Raw genomic sequence first — 23,037 nt, forward strand, 5'->3', positions numbered from 1 at the left:
CTGATACATAATTCTGCTCCAGTGGTCCAATGGGAGCAGAATTATGGCGATTAGGGAGATAAAGATGTGCATTAAAATATATATATATCAATACAAGATACTAAGTGATTAGCTCAAATAGGGGGAAAAGAACTATGGCTTGGGATTGCCGAACAAGGCTTGTTGGAGAAGGAAAGATTTGAGGTGGGCCTTGAATGACGATAAATGTTTTGCTTAGCCGAGAGGAGGGTGGGGGGCAGGCCTGCGTCCAGTATACAGGTGCAGAAAAACATAAGATATTATATAAAGTTGGGCATGTAGCAGGGTGCTCAGTGAGGGTCACTGAGGGGAAATGGAAATGATCCATTCTCAGGATTGAGTTAGCCCAAGCCTAACTTGCAAGTGGAGTCGTAAGAGTTTCAAAGGCAGGTTGTAAAGGGTCTTGAAAACAAGATTAAGGTATTTGAATTTTAGCCTATAAATAATGAGGAACAACTAAAAGTTTTGAGCAAGAGAAAAAAAAAAATTTTGAGCAAGAGAGCTGGTGATAAAAGCATGTTTTAAGTGGATAATCTGCAACATGTCAGCAAACGATCCCACACAATATTTCCATATACCACAGCGTGGGGGGAGGTCTCTGAGATGTAGGAGACCTCATCTAAGGTGGGTTCTGAGATAGAAACAGTTGACTTGAATCATGGCCCCATTGCTCAGTCCACAAGTATAAGTGGCAGAATGGGGTCTGTCAGTGGGACAAACAACCGTAACAACTGTAAATGCCCAACTGTGGTCCACAGTTCAACTATGGACCTTGCACTCCGGAGAAAGCTCCAAATTATACATGGGTAGAGATACAGATAAATATAGAAGTAGATTTTAAAGTTTTCCATATTGATTAATAAATTCCAGCAGCTAGTTTTGTGCGTGTGTGTGTGTGTGTGTGTGTGTGTGTGTACCGGACCAGTTGGTGTCAATTCTAATTCATGGCCGCCCCGTGTGTGTCAGAGTAGGCCGGTGCTCCACAGGGTTTTCAATGGCTGATTTTTTCAGAAGTAGATCACCAGATGTTTTTTCTGAGGCACTTTTGGGTGAATTCCAACACTAACCTTTCAGTTAGCAGCTGAGCACCTGAACCGTTCGCACCACCCAGGGACTCTCCTCCCGCACGCACGTATCTATCTACATCTATATCAATACAGATAGATAGGCATGTTTGGCACTTAATTCTGCTTCTTATTGTCTCTCTCTTCTCCTTTTCTCTGTTGTTCATCCCTCCTTCACAGTCTAGTCCCTTAGCTCAGTACCTTCTAGCCCTGAGTTTTTCAAATAATAATGATGTCAGCATGCCATTCTAACAACCTAAAGGATTCCAATACTCCCCTGCCTCTGCCAAGCAAAAGTATTGAAGGTAGAAATGCCTATTGAAACTCTGATTTGCAAAATTCAACCATTTGATCAATAAATGATGGTCCCGAGTCCTTCCCATGTGCTGGGCACCATGCACAGGGCTGGAGATCCAACAATGAGTAGGACATTACTCGTTCATGCATTTAAAGAATGTTTGTGGAACATGCTCTGTATGAAGCTCTGTGTGAAGAGCGGTATAAGTCATGGTTCCTAGCTTCAAAGGATCACAGCCTAGCAATAAAGAAAATAAATCCCTACTGGCAGTATCAATATACATGAAGTCATCACTTTACAGGGAGTCCTTTCACTATTCCAGTCTCAAATAAAGCACTCCACTCCATGAGCCCAGGAGGAACCAAAGTCTGGGGAGGAAATGAAACCTTTATAACTGTCCTCAGCATGTGGGATTAACAAGTTCTCTTGTAAAAGTAAATGCCAGCCACCAAGCTACCTATTGGCCACTTGCCCCCTCAAAGGCATTTATGTTTATTTATTTATTTGTTTATTTATTTGCTAGATTTACCACATTTGCAGGCTGTGCCATTTGGCCTCAGGGTCAAATAAATCACTTTTAAAACTTCAACATCATTCTTAAGCATTGCGTGCCCTGGTGTGCCCCTGACAGCCATTTCCAAAGGCTTTACAAGAACAGAATTAAATCCATTTTACAAATAAATACACTGGGAACAGCAGAGTTTAAATGCACCTCAGAAGGAAAAAAATAAATTCCAGGAAAAACCTGGAGATAGGACTGAAGTATTATGCAGTTCTTTCTAGAATCAGACAGATTCCTCAAAAACACAGGAGGAGGATGGCAGGAATTCTGCTTCTCGTCTCCTTGGCCCATGCCCCATCTGGAAGGTATGTGCCCCACGAGGATTTCTCATAAGGTGCAGGAAGACAGCCAAGGGTCATAACAAAGCACGTAATGGAATGGAATAGAAACGCGTTTGTAAGAATACTGGCCTCGTCATTAGGAAATGTAACCACGGCAGATTCTCCCAGCTCCCAAAGCCTAACTGAGACTATCTCTCAAGACAGTTAAATGTGTACAAAGGAGAATTGACTCTTTGAGCCCCAGATTGAGGGTACTATGCTACTAGCGTAATTAAGGTTGTATTAAATGATCCTTTTACAAATAAAATAAATGAAATATTTACTGAGCACTGAGTACTAAATAAGGAGCCCTGGTGACACAGTGGTTAAGTGCTCAGCTGCTAACTGAAAGGTCAGTGGTTCAAACCCACCAGCTGCTTTGTGGGAGAAAGATGTGGCAGTCTGCTTCCATAAACGTTATAGCCTCGGAAACCCTATGGGGCAGTTCTGTTCTGTCCTATAAGGTCGCTATGAGTTGGAATTGACTCAACGGCAATGGTTTTGGTTTGGTTATTTTTTACATACTAAACACTGGAGTAGGTGCCATGGAATACAAAAAATAAGGCAGGGTCCTTGGTTTTAAGAAGCATTCATGAAAATAAAAAATTACATTATAATACAGTAATACAATAAATCCTCCAAAATTGCCAGTACAGGGTACTATGAGAGGCTGTGGGAAGAACTCAGTATTAAGCAGGCGACTGGTTCATTGTCATATAATCTCAGTCTAGGACATTTGTGGGTTTTTTTGTTTGTTTTTCTGTGCTCTCTGGAAATTGCAAAATATATTTGCTATAAATCATCATGTTTTTTCACTCTCTCTTTCAAAGGAGTTGGCCTATTTTGTCTAAAATGGTTTATTACGAGTAACTAAAAACCAAACCCATTGCCATCGAGTCGATTCCAACTCATAGTGACCCTACAGGACAGAGTGGAACTGCCCCATAGGGTTTCCAAGGAGCAGCTGGTGGATTTGAGCTGCCAACCTTTTGGTTAGCAGCTGAGCTCTTAACTACTGCATCACCTTTTGGTTAGCAGTCAAGCACTTAACCGCTGAGCCACCAGGGCTCCTTACTGTGAAATAGGCATTGTGATACTTGATATGTATGTGTTTTGTTCTGGTTATTACTTAAACCATTATTTGGATTAACCAACAGACTCCTTACCCAAATCACATAGAGTAAGCGACCTTCTGTTCTACAATTTCTACCACTACGACAAGCTCCTAAAGACCAGAAGCAATGTCTTAAGTATCTATGATTCCTACCCTCCCCCCAAAAAACAACATGTAATGACTAGTAGGAGTTCAATAAATATTTAATAATTTAGATACGTGGTTGCTAGATCTCGTCTCTTAGCCCATACCTCCTGCTAATGAAAATGTGGCAAGGTTTCCACGCAATTGACATTGTGAAGGTAATCCTGATACCATTCATTTTTATTTTTTAAAAAGAAAAAAAGAAAGAGTTCTTTCTAGAGTTGTGTGTTCTTGGAAGAGTCATTTCACCTCTCTGAACCTCAGTTTCCTCATCTGCCCTGAAGGATTTGAGGCTCCAATTAGGTAATGTATCCAATCTGCCATAGAAACTGTCCAGGATATGATAGACTAGCAATCTAACAATGCTGATATACTTTTCTTTAAAAGGATAGAAATGTAAGTTTTATATTGTGTTACAGTTTTTCTATTTTTCAAAACAAAAATTATTAGTATTGCAATCGTATTGTTTACTTAATGTTAGCTGTTATTCAGCTGGAGCCTACATTTTATGCTAATTAAACCTTTGAGGACTTGCCTAGACACCTAACAAACAATTATATCATTTCGATGGAACTACACAATCTGTGGGCCAAACAATTGACTTAGAATGAATTTTTAGAACATAATCTCTTTACAAGTAGGGGCTGTGTATCAAACAGGATTCTGAAGCTGACAAATGGAAAAAAACTTATGAGAATAATTCCAAAACCAAAGTGGCACATTCTGCCAAAATCAAAACCACGTACTCCATGGACATACCAAATTTTAATAGTGATTTTAGTAATTTAGCAGGTTTCAGAATAACGAACTGCAGAAATTTTCTTCTGATCCTAACACAGAATCCTGTTAATCAGAATGGCAAATTCCCCATGAGTGGTGGGGATGTCACACAAGTAGCCACCAAAGAAAGATCCAGCATCAGCCCCTTGACTTTATTGTTTAGCTACAGGATGGGCTTTCTGCAAAAGTACTTGAAACCCTCTGCCCAAGGAAAAGCCTAGATAAGGACTACCAAATTCAGTAACACTCACAGAAGCCCGCATTTGAAGGGACCATCTTATCTCCCCAAAATGAGTAGTTCTGTTCACTGCCTGCTCCCAGTAACCTTCCAGTCTCATGCCTCACTGGTCCACCCCATGAACCTTTGGCTTCACTCACCCAGATACGCCATAGCCTTGCAGGACCTGTTTTTGGACATGCTATTCCTGAGTTCTGCCAGCCCTCTCCATGTCCCTGACCATGCAGTCTCTCCTACTTATCTTTCAAGATCCATCCAAGCCCACCTCCTCTGTGATGCCTTTGCCACATCTTCCAGAGGCAGTTGCTTCTTCCTCAGGCCTTTAATCACTTCAGAGCGCTGACTCCTGGTGCTGTGATTCTCTTCTATTTATGCTTTCAGGCTCTAAGACTACAAGTCCTTTCAGCAGTAGAGATCTTGCCCTAGTTATCCTTATAGCTCCAGCTCCTTGCATGGTGCCTGGCACATAGCAGAACCAAAAACCAAACCCATTGCTGCCAAGTCAAGTCTGACTCATGGCAACCCCGTGTGTTACAGAGTAGAACTGCACCATAGAGTTTTCTTGGCTGTAATCTTTATGGGAGTAGATCTCCAGGCCTTTCTTTCAAGGCACCACCAGGTAGGTTCAGACCGCCAACCTTTAGGTTAGTAGTTGAGTACAAATCATTTGCACCACCCAGGGCACATAGCAAAACAAGAGTAATAGCAAATATTTCTAACTGCTTTACTGTATATCAACTATTTTAATACTCATAACAGTCCTATAAGATAGCTACATTCATTAGCCCCACTTTACAGGAAACTGAGGCTCAGAATGGCAAAGTAACTTGCTTAAGGTTAAAAAAAAAAAAAAGCCAATCCATTGCCGTTAAGTCAATTCCAACTCCTAGCATGGCAGAGTATGACAGAGTAGAACTGCCCCATAGGGCTTCCAAGGCTATAATCTTTATGGAAGCAGACTGCCACATTTTTCTCCCACAGAGTGGCTAGTGGGTTCAAACCACCAACCTTTCAGTTAGCAGCCAAGCACTTAGCCACTGTGCCACAAGAGCTCCAATGTTACTCAAGGTTAAAAAAAAAAAAAATGGCAGAGGTGGGACTTGAATGCAAGACAGTGGACACCTAGGACTAGGTGCTCATTCAGTACATTATTCTCACTCCCAACAAATGTGTGATGAAACAATGAAAGACTGGGTAAAGGAAGGAAATCCACTCCTACTGGCCTTGAAGACGTGAGCTGCTATCATGTGAACTGCCTGCAGACAGGCTGCCATGGTAAAGAACTGTGGGTAGCCTTTAGGAGTTGATGGCCTCTGTCCTTCAGCCTCAGGGAACTGAATTCTGCCCCAAACCATCTGAACTTGGTAGAGGAGGCCACACCTCAGAGGAAACCTTAGCTCTGGCCAATACCTTAATCCCCGCCTGGAGACTCTGAGGGAGAACCCAGACTCCTGACTCACGGAAACTTCAATATAATAGACGTATGTTGTTTTAAGCTGCTAAGTTTGTGGTAATGTATTATAGGACAATAGAAAACTAGTACAATTACTATTACCAACTCATTAGAGTCATGCATTTATTTCGGTTTTTCTTGCTTACTGAAAATTAGTCTTCCCAGATGTAGTAAAATGCACTTTTTTTCCAAGTGTTCACTGCTCCTCCCTGTGGGTTGATTATACTTTCCCATTCCGTTGGTGGTAGACTTGGCCATATGGCTAGCTTTGGCCAATGAAATGTGAATAGAAGTAACATATACCACTTCTGAGCAAAAGCTTGAAGAGCCATTGAGGCTCTGCCTCAAGATCAGCAGAGTCCTAGATTGGGGCTGCTTCTTCAGCTTGGATCCCAGAAAGAACTCTGCCATGGAGCAGGGCTGCTCCCGAACCATAATGACTTTAAACCATACAGTATCCCCTTGTTCTGTTCAAACAACTGCCTTTTGATCCACGTAGAAATTCCTCATGAGCACAATTAAGTGTTCTGGAATTCCCATTCTCTGCAATGTTATCCATAATTTGTTTTGATCCACACAGTTGAATGCCTTAGCAGAGTCAATAAAACACAGGTAAACATCTTTCTGGTATTTGCTGCTTTCAGCCTGGATCCATCTTACGTCAGCAATGATATCCCTGGTTCCACGTCCTGTTCTGAATCCAGCTTGAATTTCTGGCAGTTCCCTGTCGATATACTGCCGCAGACACTTTTGAATGATCTTCAGCAAAATTTTGCTTGCATGTGATATTAATAATTGTTCAATAATTCCCACATTCCATTTGGTCACCTTTCTTGGGAATAGGCATAAATACGATCTCTTTCAGTCAGTTGGCCAGGCAGCTGTCTTCCAAATTTCTTGGCAAAGGTGAGTAAGCACTTCCAGCTCTGCATCAGTTTGTTGGAACACCTTAATTGGTATTCTATCAATTTCTAGAGCCTTGTTTTTCGCCAATGCCTTCAGTGCAGCTTGGACTTCTTCCTTCAGTGCCATCGGTTCCTGATCATATGTTACCTCCTGAAATGTTTGAACGTCGACCAATTCTTTTTGGTGAAGTGACTCTGTGTATTCCTTCCATCTTCTTTTGATGCTTCCTTCGATGTTTAATATTTTCCCTGTAGAATCCTTCAGTATTGCAACTCAAGGCTTGATTTTTTTTTTTGTTCAGTTCTTTCAGCTTGAGAAATGCTGACAGTGTTCTTCCCTTTTGGTTTTCTATCTCCCGGTCTTCATACACGTCATCGTAATACTTTACTTTGTCTTCTTGAGCCTCCCTTTGAAATCTTCCATTCAGTTCTTTGACTTCATCATTTTTCCCTTTTGCTTTAGCTACTGGACATTCAAGAGTAAGTTTCAGAGTCTCTTCTGACATCCATTTTGGTCTTTTCTTTCTCTCCTGTCTTTTTAATGACTTCTTGCTTTCTTCATGTATGAAGTCCTTGATGTCATTCTACAACTCGTCTGGTCTTTGGTCATTGGTGTTCAACACGTCAAATCTATTCTTGAGATGGTCTCTAAATTCAGGTGGGATATACTCAATGTGGTACTTTGGCTCTCTTGAACTCGTTCTAAGATTCTTCAGTTTCAACTTAAACTTGCATATGAGTAATCGATAGTCTGATCTGCTGTCACCCCTGGCCTTGTTCTGACTGATGATATTGAGCTTTTCCATCTTCTCCAAAGATGTAGTCAATTAGATTCCTATGTATTCCATGTGTATAGTAGCCATTTATGTCGATGAAAAAAAGAATTTGCAATGAAGAAGTTGTTGGTCTTGCAAAATTCTATCATGCAGTCTCCAACATTGTTTCTATCACCAAGGCCATATATTCCAGCTACCGATCCTTCTTCTTTGTTTCCAACTTTCGCATTCCAATCACCATGTTCAATCAATTTCAGACTGCAGAAGTTGGTAAAAATCTTCAATTTCTTCATCTTTGGCCTTACTGATTGGTGCGTAAATTTGAATAGTAGTATTAACTGGTCTTCCTTGTAGGTGTGTGGATGTTATCCTATCACTGACAACGTTGAACTTCAGGATAAATCTTGAAATGTTCTTTTTGACTGTGAATGCAACACCCTTACTCTTCCGGTTCTCACTCCCAGTGTAGTAGACCATATGGTTGTCCAATTCAAAATGACCAACACCAGTTCATTTCAGCTCACTAATGCCTAGGATAGCGATCTTTATGCATTCCATTTCATGTTTGACGATTTCCAATTTTCCTAGATTCATACTTCGTACATTCCCGGTTCTGATTATTAATGGATGTTTGCAGATGTTTCTTCTTATTTTCAGTCGTGCCACATCAGCAAATGAAGGACCCGAAATCTTGACTTCATCCACATCAATAAGGTCAACTTTACTTTGAGGAGGTAGCTCTTGAACAGTTGTATTTTGAGTGCCTTCCAACCTGAGGGTCTCATCCTCCGACACAGTATCAGACAATGTTCTGCTGGTATTCATAAGGTTTTCACTGGCTAATTCTTTTCAGAAGTAGACCACCAGGTCCTTCTTCCTAGTCTGTCTTAGTCTGGAAGCTCAGCTGAAACCTGTCCACCAGGAGTGACCCTGCTGGTATTTGAATTCCTGTGGCATAGCTTCCAGCATCACAGCAACATAAAAGCCCCACAGTACAACAAACTGATGAACACATAAGGGGGATAAATGATAACAATTATTATTTCTATGATTACTGTGGCTCAGTTGGGAATCGAATGCTGTCTTTGCATCAAGATGGCCTGCCTGGATATGTTGCAATGAGACAACCAGAAAGGATGCTGTGGGAGGATGATTCAACACAGGAAGAATGTGCTTCAGCCTTATTCTAGTAGAAGAAGCAACTGGGCAGTAAAGGCGATTTCCAGTGAGGTCTACTGGCAGATGGAGAGAAATTAACCTGTAGGCAAAAGTGAGCATCCTTTAAAATATATGCCTGGTGAAACAGTATGGAGGATTCAATGGTAGCCTGGCCAAAACCAGGCCTGCCAAAGGAAGGGGAGCTGGGCTTTAAGCTGTTGCTTGTTGCCCCTAGGAGCCCTGTCCTCCAGCAACCCCAGGCTGCTCGAGGTTGCCCAGATAAACCTTAAACTTATCTGAGGATAGAATACCTGCAGGCTCCATTCACTTCATGGTCATTTCCATCTGTTGAAATCCAGCCCACCCTTCAAGGCCTGTCTCAGCTGATTTCTTCTCCATGGAGTGATATACCTGAAAGTGATCTCTCTTCTCTCCAGCTGTGGTGCCCAGGCTATTACAGTAAAAGATAACAAACTAAGAAACAAAACAAAAAAAAAAATTAGGGATTTGGGAAGAATGGGTTTTGGATTGACAACTTTTACTTTACTAAGTAAGGATATTTGAAAATGCATACACACAAAAAAAATTTTTGCTCTTAATTTTATGAAAATTAATAATACGTTAATTTTAAAGGTAGGAAGGACATGCCTTCAGTAAAAACAATAGTTCTCTAAATAGAACAGATTTAACCTTACAAAAAAAATCTATATTTTTCTCTTTTCTTCCTCATCGTGCTTTGGATTTTTGAAAAATTCACTGTAGGCATAGGTCCTTCTGCATACGATGGTGTTTGGGGATCTCAAATCTGTAACAATTTATTAGCACTTCTTTGGCCCTTCTCATGGTGCCCATTATGCTGATATTTTTGAGGGTCTTGCCTATTTCATCCTAAGCCTCCTAAGTATAGGATTCAATTCTTATTTGTTTTTGTATCTCCTGAAGTTCTCAGTCTAGAGTTAGTCCCCATAAAGGTTTGGATAGATAAATGTTCTATGCCAGACAAAGTAGACTTCTGGGTGGACCAGAATAAAAGATGGGCATTTTCCCAGGAGTCCTTTCCTGCCCTAGTTTCTGAGAGTTCCAAACTGGAACCAGAGCTATGATAGGTTGATTGCATTAATGGCCTCTATCTCACACCTCTCCCTAACCCTTCGCCTTGTAACTTTGTATTGCCCTCTGGGCCCAGTCAAATGACTTATTTGTGATGACTGGGTTTTTGCAGACATGATGCAAGCAGAGGCTTGCAAAACTATTTGCTTGTTTCCACTTATGGTCTTGTCCTCCTCTATTACCTTGAGAAGGACATGTATGGGTAGCCTGCTGGAAAATAAGACACACGGAGAGAGGCAAGTTACCATAGTCATCCTAGCCAAGGCCAACCTAGACCAGCCAGCAGTCAGCCAATACCCAAACATGTAAAGGAAAAAGCCACTCCTATTGGCAGAATCGCCTGGTCGACCTGCAGCTGACAGTAGCCTCCTAAAAGAGCTCAATCAAGATTAGCTGAGTTTAGTCCAAATTAGCTGGAACCCACAGACTTGACCAGCTCAACCAAAATTTATTGCTGTGTGCCACTGAGGTTTTGTGGCTGTTTGTCATACAGCTTTATTGAGGTAATAGATAATTCGTACAAGAGCCTTTGGGCTAGATGGTGAAAACAGCCTTTATCTCTAGTTACCACTGAAAAGGATAAGAGCCTTTTACATGGTATGCCTTAAAGGCAGCCTCCTAATATATCTCAGTCCCAAATCCCTGCCCTGCATCCTCTGATAATATTCCTATGGCTTGTCATTTCACTATGTAAGGGGTTCCTTGTAAAATACCTCCTTAGGATGTTGGGGAGCAGGCTATAAACCTTGTTGTTGTTGCTGTCAAGTCTGTTCTGACTCCTGGCAACCCTGTGTGTGGAGTGGAACTGCTCCATAGATTTTTCAAGCCTGTGACTGACCTTTTGGAAGCAGATCACCAGGCCTGTCTTTCGAGGCACCTCTGGGTGGGTTTGAACTGCCAATCTTTCAGGTAGTAGTTGAGTGCTTAACCGTTTGTGCCACCCAGGGATACCTAACATCATTGTTACCAGCTGAAGTGAATAAAGGGAGAACTTAGCCAGGAAAAAGGGTGGGAAGAAAAGGAAATCTGTAGGAAGGGGAGTGATCAAAGACCACCTTTGTCCTCTCAGCAGTTATTCCTGAGCCTGGACCTACTGCCAGATCGCTGGGTGGTGCAAATCATTAAGCAATTAAGCTTCGGCTGCTAACCCAGAGATTAGCGGTTTGAATTCACCCAGAAGTGCCTTGGAAGAAAAGCCTGGTGATCTACTTCTGAAAAATCAACCATTAAAAACCCTAGGGAGTGCAGTTCTACTCTGGCACACATGGGGTCACTAGGACCTACTAGCAGTACTTGGATCCCTGGGGAACAGCTGGGAGGCGGTAAGGCACCTCGAATGCAGGCTCCGAGTCCCCAGGAGACACTCCTTACTCCCAGGGTTCCTGGCCCTAAAGGCCCACCCTGCAGCAAATAATTTTGCTGGTCTAAACTTCTACATAGATAAAGACTTACCTAAATCTGTGTTTGTTAATTAAATACTTATGTAAAACGCATCTAAATGTTTTCAAAACAGCATACCATAAAAATACCAAAGTTTGATACTTAAAAGCAAACAAGACAGGCATACTGCCTCACAATGCTTCCTATTCAAAGACCTTTTGAGAATACAAACAACGGGGGCGGGGGTGCCTTCTAAATTTTGCAAATATACCATCGGCCAGTTCTATCAGTTTTTCTGAATTCACTGCTGTAGAAAATGCTTAACCCAGCTCTGGCTACAAATTTGCCTGCCATGTTGGTGAGATTTATTGTCTTTCAACCCAAGCCTCCAGGATCTCTTGTCAAGCCATAGGTCAGATGCAAATGAACCATTTCACCCTGGCTTTTTCCGAGCTTAAATAAAAAAGAAAATTCCCTGCTAAGATAGGGCATTCTGCTTTGAGAGGGCTTGGGGAGTAGAATAGATTTTTTTTAGCCATTCACCAGACCTGTTTGGGAACTGAAGCTAAAATGGCCTATGCATGGTGTGATTGCTTTCCTGAGCTTATAGAGCGCCTACAACAGTGCTTCCTGTACACCTGCGTGTCCACCTACAGAAACCACTCTGCAACTTTCCCCAACAATCCTACCTGGTTCAGACAAGTACCTCACCTACCTCTATTTTGGGTCAATTTGTTAGTAGTTAAGCAGTCTTATTTTTTTTCTTTTACTTTTATTTATTTTGTTGTTGTTGTTGAGAATATACAAAGCAAAACATATACCAACTCAACAGTTTCCGCATGTGCCATTTAGCGACATAGATTACGTTCTTTGAGTTGGGCAACCCTCCTTGCCCTCCTTTTCTGAGTTGTTCCCCACCCACATTAACATAAACTCACTGCCCCCTAAGGTTTCTTACTAATCTTTCAAGTTGCTGTTGTCAATTTCATCCCATGTAGATAGTCCTTAAAAGAGAACAGTGCTCAAGGCAGCAGTGGTCTTTAGTCTTGAAGAGGCTGGAGGCAGTGGTAAGTGAAATGACACATTAGTGGTTCTCCACTTGATTGCACAGTGGAGGCACCTGAGGTGCTTGAAAAATACCCACATCCTGAGCCCTTCTCGCTGTGATTCCGATGCAATTGTTCTGGAGTGGGCCAGGGGATTGTTAGTTTTAAAAGATCTCAAAGTGGTTCTTGGTAACCAGGACTGAGGACTATTGCCTGAGACACTCACTTTCTCTCACCGATAAAACAGGCCCCTATGTTTGAGTACTGACTTTACCAATAATTGACTGAATAACCTTCTGTGAGTAACTTAAACTCTCTGAGCCTCAGTTTTCTTATCCGTAAAATGGAGGTAATAACACCAGGGCCATGAAATTGATGTCAGGATGAAGAGATGTGAAATGAAGTGAGGTATAAAAATGCCCGATTTTTTATTTCTGTTAGGTGGAAATAAATCTCTGTGTTGTATGCCTGTTAGGTTTGTAAGCATCATGTTGTACAAAACACATGGCTCAGTAAGCAGAGTGGGGCTTTGCCCTCTCACCCTCAGGAGCTAACCTTTGGCCTCTCTTCTCTGACAGGTGGCTCAGTCTCAGGAGTTTACCTCCTGTGGTCAAGAGCCCTGTGTCTGACCTGGTTTCAGCACAGCTGGGCCAAGTCAGGCTGGGTGGGACTCTGGCTGTTCAAGATTCAGAAAGTGTAGTTGACTCTGGGTCCCTGTGAGGGTGGGGGGTTCTGTTCAGGAGAGCTATCTGGGACTTTGGGTGAAGTCATGGGTCACTTAGAAAATGTTGGTGAAGCAAATTGAAATATTGTGTCCATGTACGCATCCAGGGCACAGAAGTGACCGATTTTCATGGTTAGCTGAGACGCTGGTTGTTGCCTGGGGTGAGAGGCTTCAGCTCATGCATCAGTGAAAATTATCTCCCCTGCACCTCTGGCCCAATGGGCCACTTGCCTGGGATCATGTGTGACTTCCAGTGGGCCACGCTCCTATTCAGATATCGGGGTGCCTGCCTGTGACGTGCGCCCCCCGATGCAATTTCATCCTGGGACATTTGAGAGGGTTACGGGAAACCACTTTCCACTTACTCTGTCATCCTCAGTGAAATGGACTCAGGACATGTAAAAGTGCACCCTTTAATTTATGGCAACATAAACAAAACCCGAGCAGCCTCAGCTGTAACTACAAAGACAAGGGTGAGGGGCGAGAAGCATGGGCATGGATAATGCAGTTAACATCCGTTTACTTCCAGTCCAGGAGTCTGGGCAGGAGGGTTTTAGAGTTTGAACTATGAACAACTCGTGTTGGTCACATTAAATTGTGAAAATATTTGGATTTGATTACATCCTGCGATGGGTGATGGCATTTTTAATAACTTTAGGCAAGTGCTTCATTTGAAAGGGCTTAAGAATAGGAAATGAACCTATAGTCAGAAAAACTTATCCTGGGTATGCAAATTTTTACCCCATCCAATAAAATAAACTATTAGCTGTCAGTGAATGGAAATGACATAGCAAGATCATGAAATTCCTCGTGGTTTCAGGTGTAAGCCGTTCATTTAATCATATACTTAGACGCTGTCTCCGGGTAAGGCCCTGTGCTAAGCTTCAAACCAGCATAAAGGTGTGTCTATCTAGTCTCTAGTTTAAAGGGACAGATAATAAAATGTTGTATAGGGCAGTGATTAAAACAGTAAGTTCCATATTTTATCAGCTGTGTAGCTATACGCAAACTACTTTAAAACTCAGTTTCCTCATCTGTAAAATGGGTTTGATGATAATGATAATGAAGTTGATGATGACGATGATAGCAAATGTGTACTGAGCTCTTATAATGTGCCAGGCTCATGACAAACTCAGTTCTCAGGGCATTCCATGTATTATTTGTTCAATTCTCACAATAACCCGATAAGATACCTCACTATTTTTTAAATAATATTTTATTGTGTCTTCAGTGAAAGTTTACACAGCAAGCTAGCTTCCCATTTAACAACTTCTATACAAATTGTTCAGTGACATTGGTTACATTTTTCACAATGTGTCAACATTCCCATTATTTCCATTCTGGTTGTTTTGTTTCTATTAATCTAGTTCAGCTGTGCCCCCCCCACCCACCCACCCAATTACCTTCTCATCTTTGTTTTAGAGTAATTGTTGACTGTTTGGTCTCATAGAGATGATTTTTATAAAGAAGCCCTGTACTCACAGGTGATACTGTTTATTTTATGTGCCCATCTTTTTTTAGCTGAAATGTGACCTCTGGGAGTAGTTTCAGTTCAAAGTTTAAAGGGCATCTCAGGGTGATAGTTTAGGGGGTTTCTCTAGTCTCAACTGGTCCAATAAGTCTGGACTTTTTAAGAATTTGAGTTTTGTTCTACATTCCCTTCCAATTTCATCAGGGTCCATCTATTGTGTCCTTGATTAGAAAGGTCAGTAGTGGTAGCTGAGCACCATCTAGTTCTTCTGGTCTTGGGGTAGATAAGGCTATGGTTCATGTAGGCTCTTAGCTCTATACTAATTTCATCTTGAGTCTTTGGTTTCCTTCTGTCTCTTTCACTTTAGATACATTGAGAGCAATAGTTATATCTTAGATGGCCACTCACAAGACTTTAGATCCCATATATGCTACTAACCAAACTAGGTATAGAACATAAGCTTTATGAACTATATTGTGTCAATTGACCAAGCTATCCCATGAGACTATGGTCTTAAGCCTTCAAACCCAGTAAACCAATCCCACAAGTGTTTGGTTATGTCTAAGAAGTATCCGTAACTGTGCCCCCATCTGCTTTATCACCATATATATGAATATATATGCAGCACACACATACATGCATGTACGTATGCCCATAGATACACCTATACATGCTCATGTATATACACACATGTACCTACCTGTACGCATATATGCATACATGCCTATATATGTAACCATACACGTATTTTTTCATTGTTGTTGCTGCAAAATTGTATATGTTATGCAGCCCTGGTGGTACAGTGGTTAAGAGAGATGGACTACAAACCAAAAGGTCAGCAGTTTGAATCCACCAGCTGCTCCTTGAAAACCCTATGGAGCAGTTCTATTCTGTCTTATAGCATTTACCAAAAATGTCCCTTATTCTTGTACATTTACCTTGGTCAAGTTGTACACACTCCACCCACATTCAGTGTTACCTCTCCTATCGCCAAAAGTAATAAGTGTCTACTATCTAGACAGTGATTCTCCCTCCTTGTGCCTCCCATCCCTGGTAACCAGCAAAGAAAGTATCTGTATGTATACCTATTCTTGTCTTTTTATAAAAGTGAGATCATCACAAATTTGTCCTTTTGTAATTGACTTATTTTACTCAGCTTAATGTCTTCCAGATTTATCCATGTTGTAATATGTTTCGAGAATTCATCATTATTCTGTATGGCAGCACAGTATTTCATTGTTTGAACGTGCCACATTTTGTTTATCTATTCATTTGTTGATGGGCACTTAGGTTGTTTTCATCTTTGTATTATTGTGAATAGTGCTGCAATGAACATAGGTATGCATATGTCTGTTCGTGTCACTTCTATTAGGTCTCTAGGGTATATACCTAGAAGTGAGATTGTTGGATCATAAGGTAATTCTATCTCTAGTTTTTTGAGGAAGCACCACACTATTTTTCATAGTGGTTGTACTATTTTACATTCCTACCAGCAGTGAATAAGGGTTCTAATCTCCCCACATCCTCACCAGCATTTATTGTTTTCTGTTTTTTGATCAGTGCCATTTTAGCAGGAGTGAGATGGTATCTCATTGTAGTTTTGATTTGCATCTCTCTAATTTGATGCCAAACATCTCTTCATGTGTTTGTTGGCCAGATATCTTACTATAATCTTTATGCTGAGCTCATTTATAAGGTACTTTTAACCAGTAACCAGTTGCCATGGAATCGATTTCGACTCATGGCAAACCAATGTGTGTCAGTGTAGAACTGTGCCCCACTGAGTTTTCAATGGCTGATTTTTCAGAGGTAGATTTCCAGTCCTTTCTCCCAAAGTGCCTCTGGGTGGACTCGAACTGCCAACCTTTGGGTTAGCAGCCAAGTGTGTTAACCATTTGTACCACCCAGGGAGTCCACATAGAATATAGTGAGGAATAAATTAGTTAATGTATATGAAGTACTTAGCACAATGACTGATGAGGAGGCCCCAGGAAGTATCACCAGCAATAATAATAAATATTAAATTTTAATAGGTTGACAGGAGCCAGTCCCTAAATAATTATAATGCTTCTGTAGTAGAGGTATAAACAAAATGCAGCAAAGGTTCAGAGTGGGGAGAGAACAAAGCATTCATGAGAGAAGTGGTCTTGGAGCTGGGCCTTCCCGAAAGGACATGGTCATAACAGGTGGCATGGCCACAAAGACATGTAAGAAGAGGCACCAGTATGAACGCAGGACAGTGTGGGGCATGTTTAGGACAAATGTGACTAGTCCACTTGGGTCAAGGGAGGAGGAAGCATACGAGTGAAGATTGAAAATGGGGCGTGGGGGGGGGCCATGGTGGTTCAGTGGTAGAATTTTTGCTTGCCATGAGGAAGACCCTCATTCAATTCCCAGGCAATTCACCTCATGTGCAGCTACCACCCATCTGTCCATGGAGGCTTGCATGTTGCTATAATGCTGAACGGGTTTCAGCAGAGGTTCCAGACTAAGACAGACTAGGAAAGAAGGCCTGATGATCTATGTCAAAAATCAGTCAATGAACCCCAGGGATCACAACGCTCCAATTCACAGCCGATCAGGGGATGGCGCAGGATCGGGAGGTGTTTTGTTCTGTTGTGCATGGGGTCACTGTGAGTTGGGGGCTAGCTTGATAGTAGCGAACAACAACAATAGCATTGTGGAGCACCTTGAGTGCATCCAAAAGTTCGCACCAAATGTGGTGGGCGAGGAAGCCACTGAAGGTTTGTCAGTGGCACACACCTCAGTCAGAGATGTTTGCTTCTTGAACACAGCAGTGCTTCATGAGTTACCAGGGAACACATAAAATATTGACAAAGCCATTAGTCCTGTGACTTAAGATGAACTCAGATTCAGGCCATAGTCCAACACGACGAGAGTTTGGCTTGAAGGATGTGGATTAGATCAGATCTGAAAATTCAGAGGGGCCAGATTTTTCTGGCCTGGTCCCTGCATCAACGGCAGTGCCAATGTTCTATTTCTTTCTTTCTTTCTGGTGCTTTAGGTGAAAGTATACAGCTCAAGTTAATTTCTCATTCAAAAATTTATAGACATATGGTTTTGTGACATTGGTTGCAATCTCGACGCTGTGACAGCACACTCCCCCTTTCTACCCTGGGTTCCCTGTGTCCATTCGTCCAGTTCCTGTCCCTTCCTGCCGTCTGTCCTGCTTTGGACAGGACCTGCCCATTTGGTCTCATATATTTGATTGAGCTTCTTCATGTGTATTATTTTTTGTTTTATAAGCTTGTCTAATCTCTGCCTGAAAAGTGGGCTTTGGGAATGGTTTCAGTACTGGGTTAGCAGAACACCCAGGGGCCATAGTCTTGGGGTTCCTCCAGTCTTCTATTTTTAAGGTGATCCCACCCAACATGCTTCCATCCTCTTGCCTGTCCAATAGAGACCTTTCTAAGGCACAGCAATGGGTGCCAGTACATAGCACACACCTAGAGCAGAGCCATATAGGGTGAAACTTGAACAAAACTTGCCACTAAATGTTGCAGCATTCTCACCCTTATTATTTCTAAATGAGACAAAGAGTGAGTTGAGGACAACCAATTCAATGTGTATTTCTCTTGTGCCTTCTTGTGCAAGACACAGAGCCATAAAGCTGTGTTGACATGGACTTTGCCCTCTAGGAGCTTCAAGCCAAGTGGAAAGTTTAAGACATGAACATAAATCAAGCAAAAAGAGGGGAGGAACACTTAAGGAAGGTGCAAACAGTGCTTGGAGTGCCTGGATGGTACAAGCGGTTAACACGTTTGGATGCTAATGGAAAGGTTGCAGGTTCAAGTCCACCCAGCGGTACCTCAGAAGAAAGCCCTGACAATCTACTTCCAAAAAATCAGTCACTGAAAACTCCATGGAGCACAGCTCTCCTCTGGCACACATGGAGTCACCGTGAGTCAGAATCAACCCGACAGTAACTGGTTACTGGTGGTGCTGTTCTCAAATGGTTTTTGGGACACAGGCTATTTTCAGAAGGCTGTGTGTCAGTGTGGGGTGACACTCATCATGGACACAGGGAATTCCTTTCAAAACAGGCCACCTCTGTCACCCAGAAGTGTATTAAATAATGGTTTCAATGCTGTGTCCAGAAACACATGGTACTGGCCACTGAGAACATAGGGCGAATGGAGGCTTAGCGTGATTCTGAAGTTTAGAAGGGTTATTTGGAAGGAAAACTTAAAGATTGAACAGAATGATCTTCATGTGCCCTAGTGTAGGTAGGAGCAACAAAGAAATACCCCGAAAGTGCTTGACCTTGTTTTATACAGGGTCATCCTGGTAGAACTAATCTAATACAGTAGGGGAAGAATTTTTAAGAGTCCCAAGAGGACTAATAAAATGGCTTTGAATTGCATTATGTTTGCAAGAGAGGCACTAACTTAATTAACTGCAAAATGAAAATTTTCCTACCCCTTCTGTTTGAAGCAATTTGAAGATAGACTGTTCTCAAGAAAATGCCTGGGTTGCTGTTTATTACAGTCTTTCTTCTAAAGAAAGAGAGTCCTTGTCAAAATTTAAACCAGCTCTGAACTTTTATTTTCCTACTCTGTGAAATGCAGGTAATAGTGGTGCTGCTTCACACGGTTATTGGGAGGATTATGCAACCACATCAGCACTGAGAGCATAGTAGGTGCTCAATTAATGAAAGCCCCATGAATCAGAATTGACTTGATGGCAATGAATAACAACAACAAGATTGTTCTTATTAGCTTAGGTAAGGGTTCTAACTGTGGACCAATGAAGTCTTTTGTTTTCTTCACTAGCTTTCTTATTCTCTACTAAAGCTATACTTTTCCAGACTTGAAGGGTCTCAAGTTCATGGGAAGATTATGGGAAAGCACAAGGGAGGGAAGAAAAGAAGCAATAATAAATGATACTCTTCAATGTAGCAGTAATTATTTAGCTTGAAAATGTACAGCAGAGCTTAGAGAGAATGGAGGAAAGAGGAGGTAAAATTTTCTCTATCTGACTTCTTAGATAATTCTGTAGATGCCAGTAAAAAGCTACTAGACTGGTAAAGCTAGGAATATGCCCTTTTATTTGGCATTTACTCATATTTACATGTTGAAGTCTGGTGTATCAGTCAGCTTAAGCTACATTATGCCGCAGTAACAAATGATGTGCAAATCTCAGTGGCTTACAGCAAGGGTTTAAAGGTGTGCGGCAGGGTTGGATCCTTTCACCATACCTATTCAATCTGTATGCTGAGCAAATAATCCGAGAAGCTGGACTATACGAAGAAGAACAGGGCATCAGAACTGGAGGAAGACTCATTAACAACCTGCGTTATACAGATGACACGACCTTGCTTGCTGAAAGTGAAAAGGCCTTGAAGTACTTACTGATGAAGATCAAAGACCACAGTCTTCAGTATGGGTTACACCTCAACGTAAAGAAAACAAAAACCCTCACAACTGGGCCAATAAGCAACATCATGATAAATGGAGAAAAGACTGAAGTTGTCAAGGATTTCATTTTACTTGAATCCACAATCAAGGCCCATGTAAGCAGCAATCAAGAAATCAAAAGATGAATTTCATTGGGCAAATCTGCTGAAAAAGACTTCTTTAAAGTGTTGAAAAGCAAAGATGTCACCTTGAGGACTGTCATGGATTAGGCTGTGTCCCACAAAGATGTGTGTCAGCTTGGTTGGGCCATGGTTCCCAGTGTTGTGTGATTGTCCACTGTTCTGTAATTCGATGAGATTTTCCTGTGTTTTATGAGTCCTATCACTATGATGTTAATAAGATGGATTAGCAGCAGTTATAATGATGAGGTCTACAAGATTACATAGTCTCTAAACCAACCTCTTTTGAAATATAAATGAGACAAGTGAGCAGAGAGACATGGGGACCTCATACCACCAAGAAAGCAGTGCTGGGAACGTAGTGTGTCCTTTGGACCTGAGGCTCCTGTGCTAAGATGCTCCCAGACCAAGGGAAGACTGATGGCAAGGATCTTCCTCCAGAACCAACAGAGAGAGAAAGCCTTCCCCTGGAGCTGGTGCCCTGAATTCAGACTTCTAGCCTACTGGCTGGTAAGAAAATAAACTTCTCTTTGTTAAAGGCTTCCACTTGTGGTATTTCTGTTATAGCCGCAGTAGATGACCAAGACAAGGACTAAGGTGCACCTGACCCAAGCCATGGTATTTTCAATTGCCTCATATGCATGTGAAAGCTAGATAACAAATAAGGACAATAGAAGAAGAATTGAATCTTGTGAATTTTGGTGTTGGCGAAGAATATTGACTATACTATGGACTGCCAAAAGAAAGAACAAATCTGTCTTGGAAGAACTAAAACCAGAATGTTCCTTAGAAGCAAGGATGGCGAGACTACATCTCACATACTTTGGATATGTTATCAGGAGAGATCAGTCCCTGAAGAAGGCCATCATGCTTGGTAGAGGGTCATCGAAAAAAAGGAATTGACACAGTGGTTGCAACAGTGGCCTCAAGCATAGCGACAATTATGAGGATGGTGCAGGACCAGGCAGTGTTTTGTTCTGTTGTATATAAGATTGCTATGAGTCGGAAGTGACTCAATGGCACCGAACAACAATTATTTATTCAATATTTATTAATTCAAAGTAACAGATAAAGAGTAGAGCTCTCTAAACCTGGGTCAATCTGACTCAAAGTCTGGTATACTCTTCTTCTGTTTACCCCACATACACATACACATACCATAACAACCTCCATGATATGCTCACCACCATAACACCATGGAAATGTAAACTAGGTCCTACGTCCTAGTTGATACCTAGCCCTAGTGGCCTAGGTGAAGACATCATATAGGAATCATAGAGTTGGCTGCTTTTCTTCTGAGTTGGAATTTTGAGATTGGTTTGGTTGAAAATACCTCTGTCCATCTGTCACAGCAGTTTATACTTTCGAGTACTGTGGCTCAGAGTTACCATCAGGGGACTGTTGTGCAAAATCCATGGCATTTAATGGGGTTTGCAAATAGAGGATTCCATTGTCTCCATTCCACGTGTGTTGTATCAAGATTCAAACTTCAGGACAGCCCAGTGAATGGAATGATGACATTAGCCAAAAATAATAGTTACACTATACAGAACCCCCGGGCGTGTGAAATTAAATATAGGTGCATCGTAAGATTCTGAGCACAAACCCAGGAAAAGGTTAACATAATACTTTTTTTAAAAGGTGACCAAAAGAGAGCACTTTCAGTACAAAGACTTCCATTTACATAACACTTCATACTTCTAGGAGCCCTGGTGGCATAGTGGTTAAGAGCTCAGCTGCTAACCAACATGTTGGCTGTTCGAATCCACCAGCCAATTCTTGGAAACCCTGTGGGGCAGTTCTACTCTGCCCTGTAGGGTCACTATGAGTCAGAATCAACTCAATAGCAACAGGTTTGTTTTAGTTTTTCACACTTCTCAACATACTGTCATCTCATTTGATACTAACATAACTCCTGGGTAATTTTGTCCTCATTTTACAGATGAAAAAGGTCAGGGCTTGGGGAAATGAACTCATCTATGGACAAGAAATAAGGAAGACCAAAGAAGACTTGATGCCTTTAAATTGTGGCGTTGGCAAAGAATATTGAATATACCATGGACTGCAAAAGAACAAACATATCTGTCTTGAAGAAGTACAACCAGAACGCTCCTTAGAAGCGAGGATAGGGAGACTTCATCTCACATATTTGGGACATGTTATCAGGAGGGATCAGTTCCTGGAAAGGATATCATGCTTGGTAGAGGATCATCGAAAAAGAGGAAGACCCTCAGCAAGGTGGATTGACACAGTGGCTGCAACAATGGGCTCAAGCATAGCAACAGTTGTGAGAATGGTGCAGGACCAGGCAATATTTTGTTCTGTTACATGTAGGGTCACTATGAGTCAGAACTGACTCGATAGCACCTAACAACAACAACAACAACAGAGACGTTTTTGGTTGTCACAACTGAGGGTGAGGAGATGCTGCTGGCATGTAATGGTAGAGGCCAGGGGTGCCACTAAACATTCTACACTGTGCCGGACACAACAAAGGCCTGTCATGTAGTTGTTGTTGTGTGCTGTCGAGCTGATTCCAACTCATAGTGACCCTGTAGGACAGAGTAGAACTATCCCATAGGGTTTCCTAGGCTGTAATCTTTACGGGAGCAGATTGCCAGGTCTTTCTTCTCACAAAGCAGCTGGTAGGTTTGAACCACTGACCTTTCAGTTAGCATCTGAGCACTTAACCATTGTGCCACTAGGGCTCCTTAACAAAGGATTATTGGACCCACAGTGTCAATAGTGCTGAGGTTGAGACACTTGCAATAAACTCTTGGGAGCCACTGGAAGTTTCTGAGCAGGGAACTGACAAAATACTGTTGGTGCTGATAACCCTCATCGACCTGAGAGGAAGTTAACTAGCGCAAGAGTATCTCACTTTATGCAACACCTCTCCTACAAAGAGCTTTGTGGCAA

The 23,037-nt window shown here is 41.8% G+C and overlaps 1 long non-coding RNA gene across 1 annotated transcript in view; it reads left to right on the forward strand.

The window, feature by feature from the left end:
- The window catches only part of LOC135232249 (uncharacterized), a 49,102-nt gene extending 26,743 nt beyond the window's left edge, over window positions 1–22,359 (forward strand). Inside the window, exon 3 of the long non-coding RNA XR_010322723.1 lies at window positions 22,061–22,359. This is a non-coding gene — a long non-coding RNA (uncharacterized LOC135232249). The remainder of the gene's footprint in view (window positions 1–22,060) is intronic.
- The last annotated feature ends 678 nt before the right edge of the window (window positions 22,360–23,037 follow it).

The sequence above is a fragment of the Loxodonta africana genome, chromosome 8 (assembly GCF_030014295.1).
Source record: "Loxodonta africana isolate mLoxAfr1 chromosome 8, mLoxAfr1.hap2, whole genome shotgun sequence".
Lineage (NCBI taxonomy): Eukaryota > Metazoa > Chordata > Mammalia > Proboscidea > Elephantidae > Loxodonta > Loxodonta africana.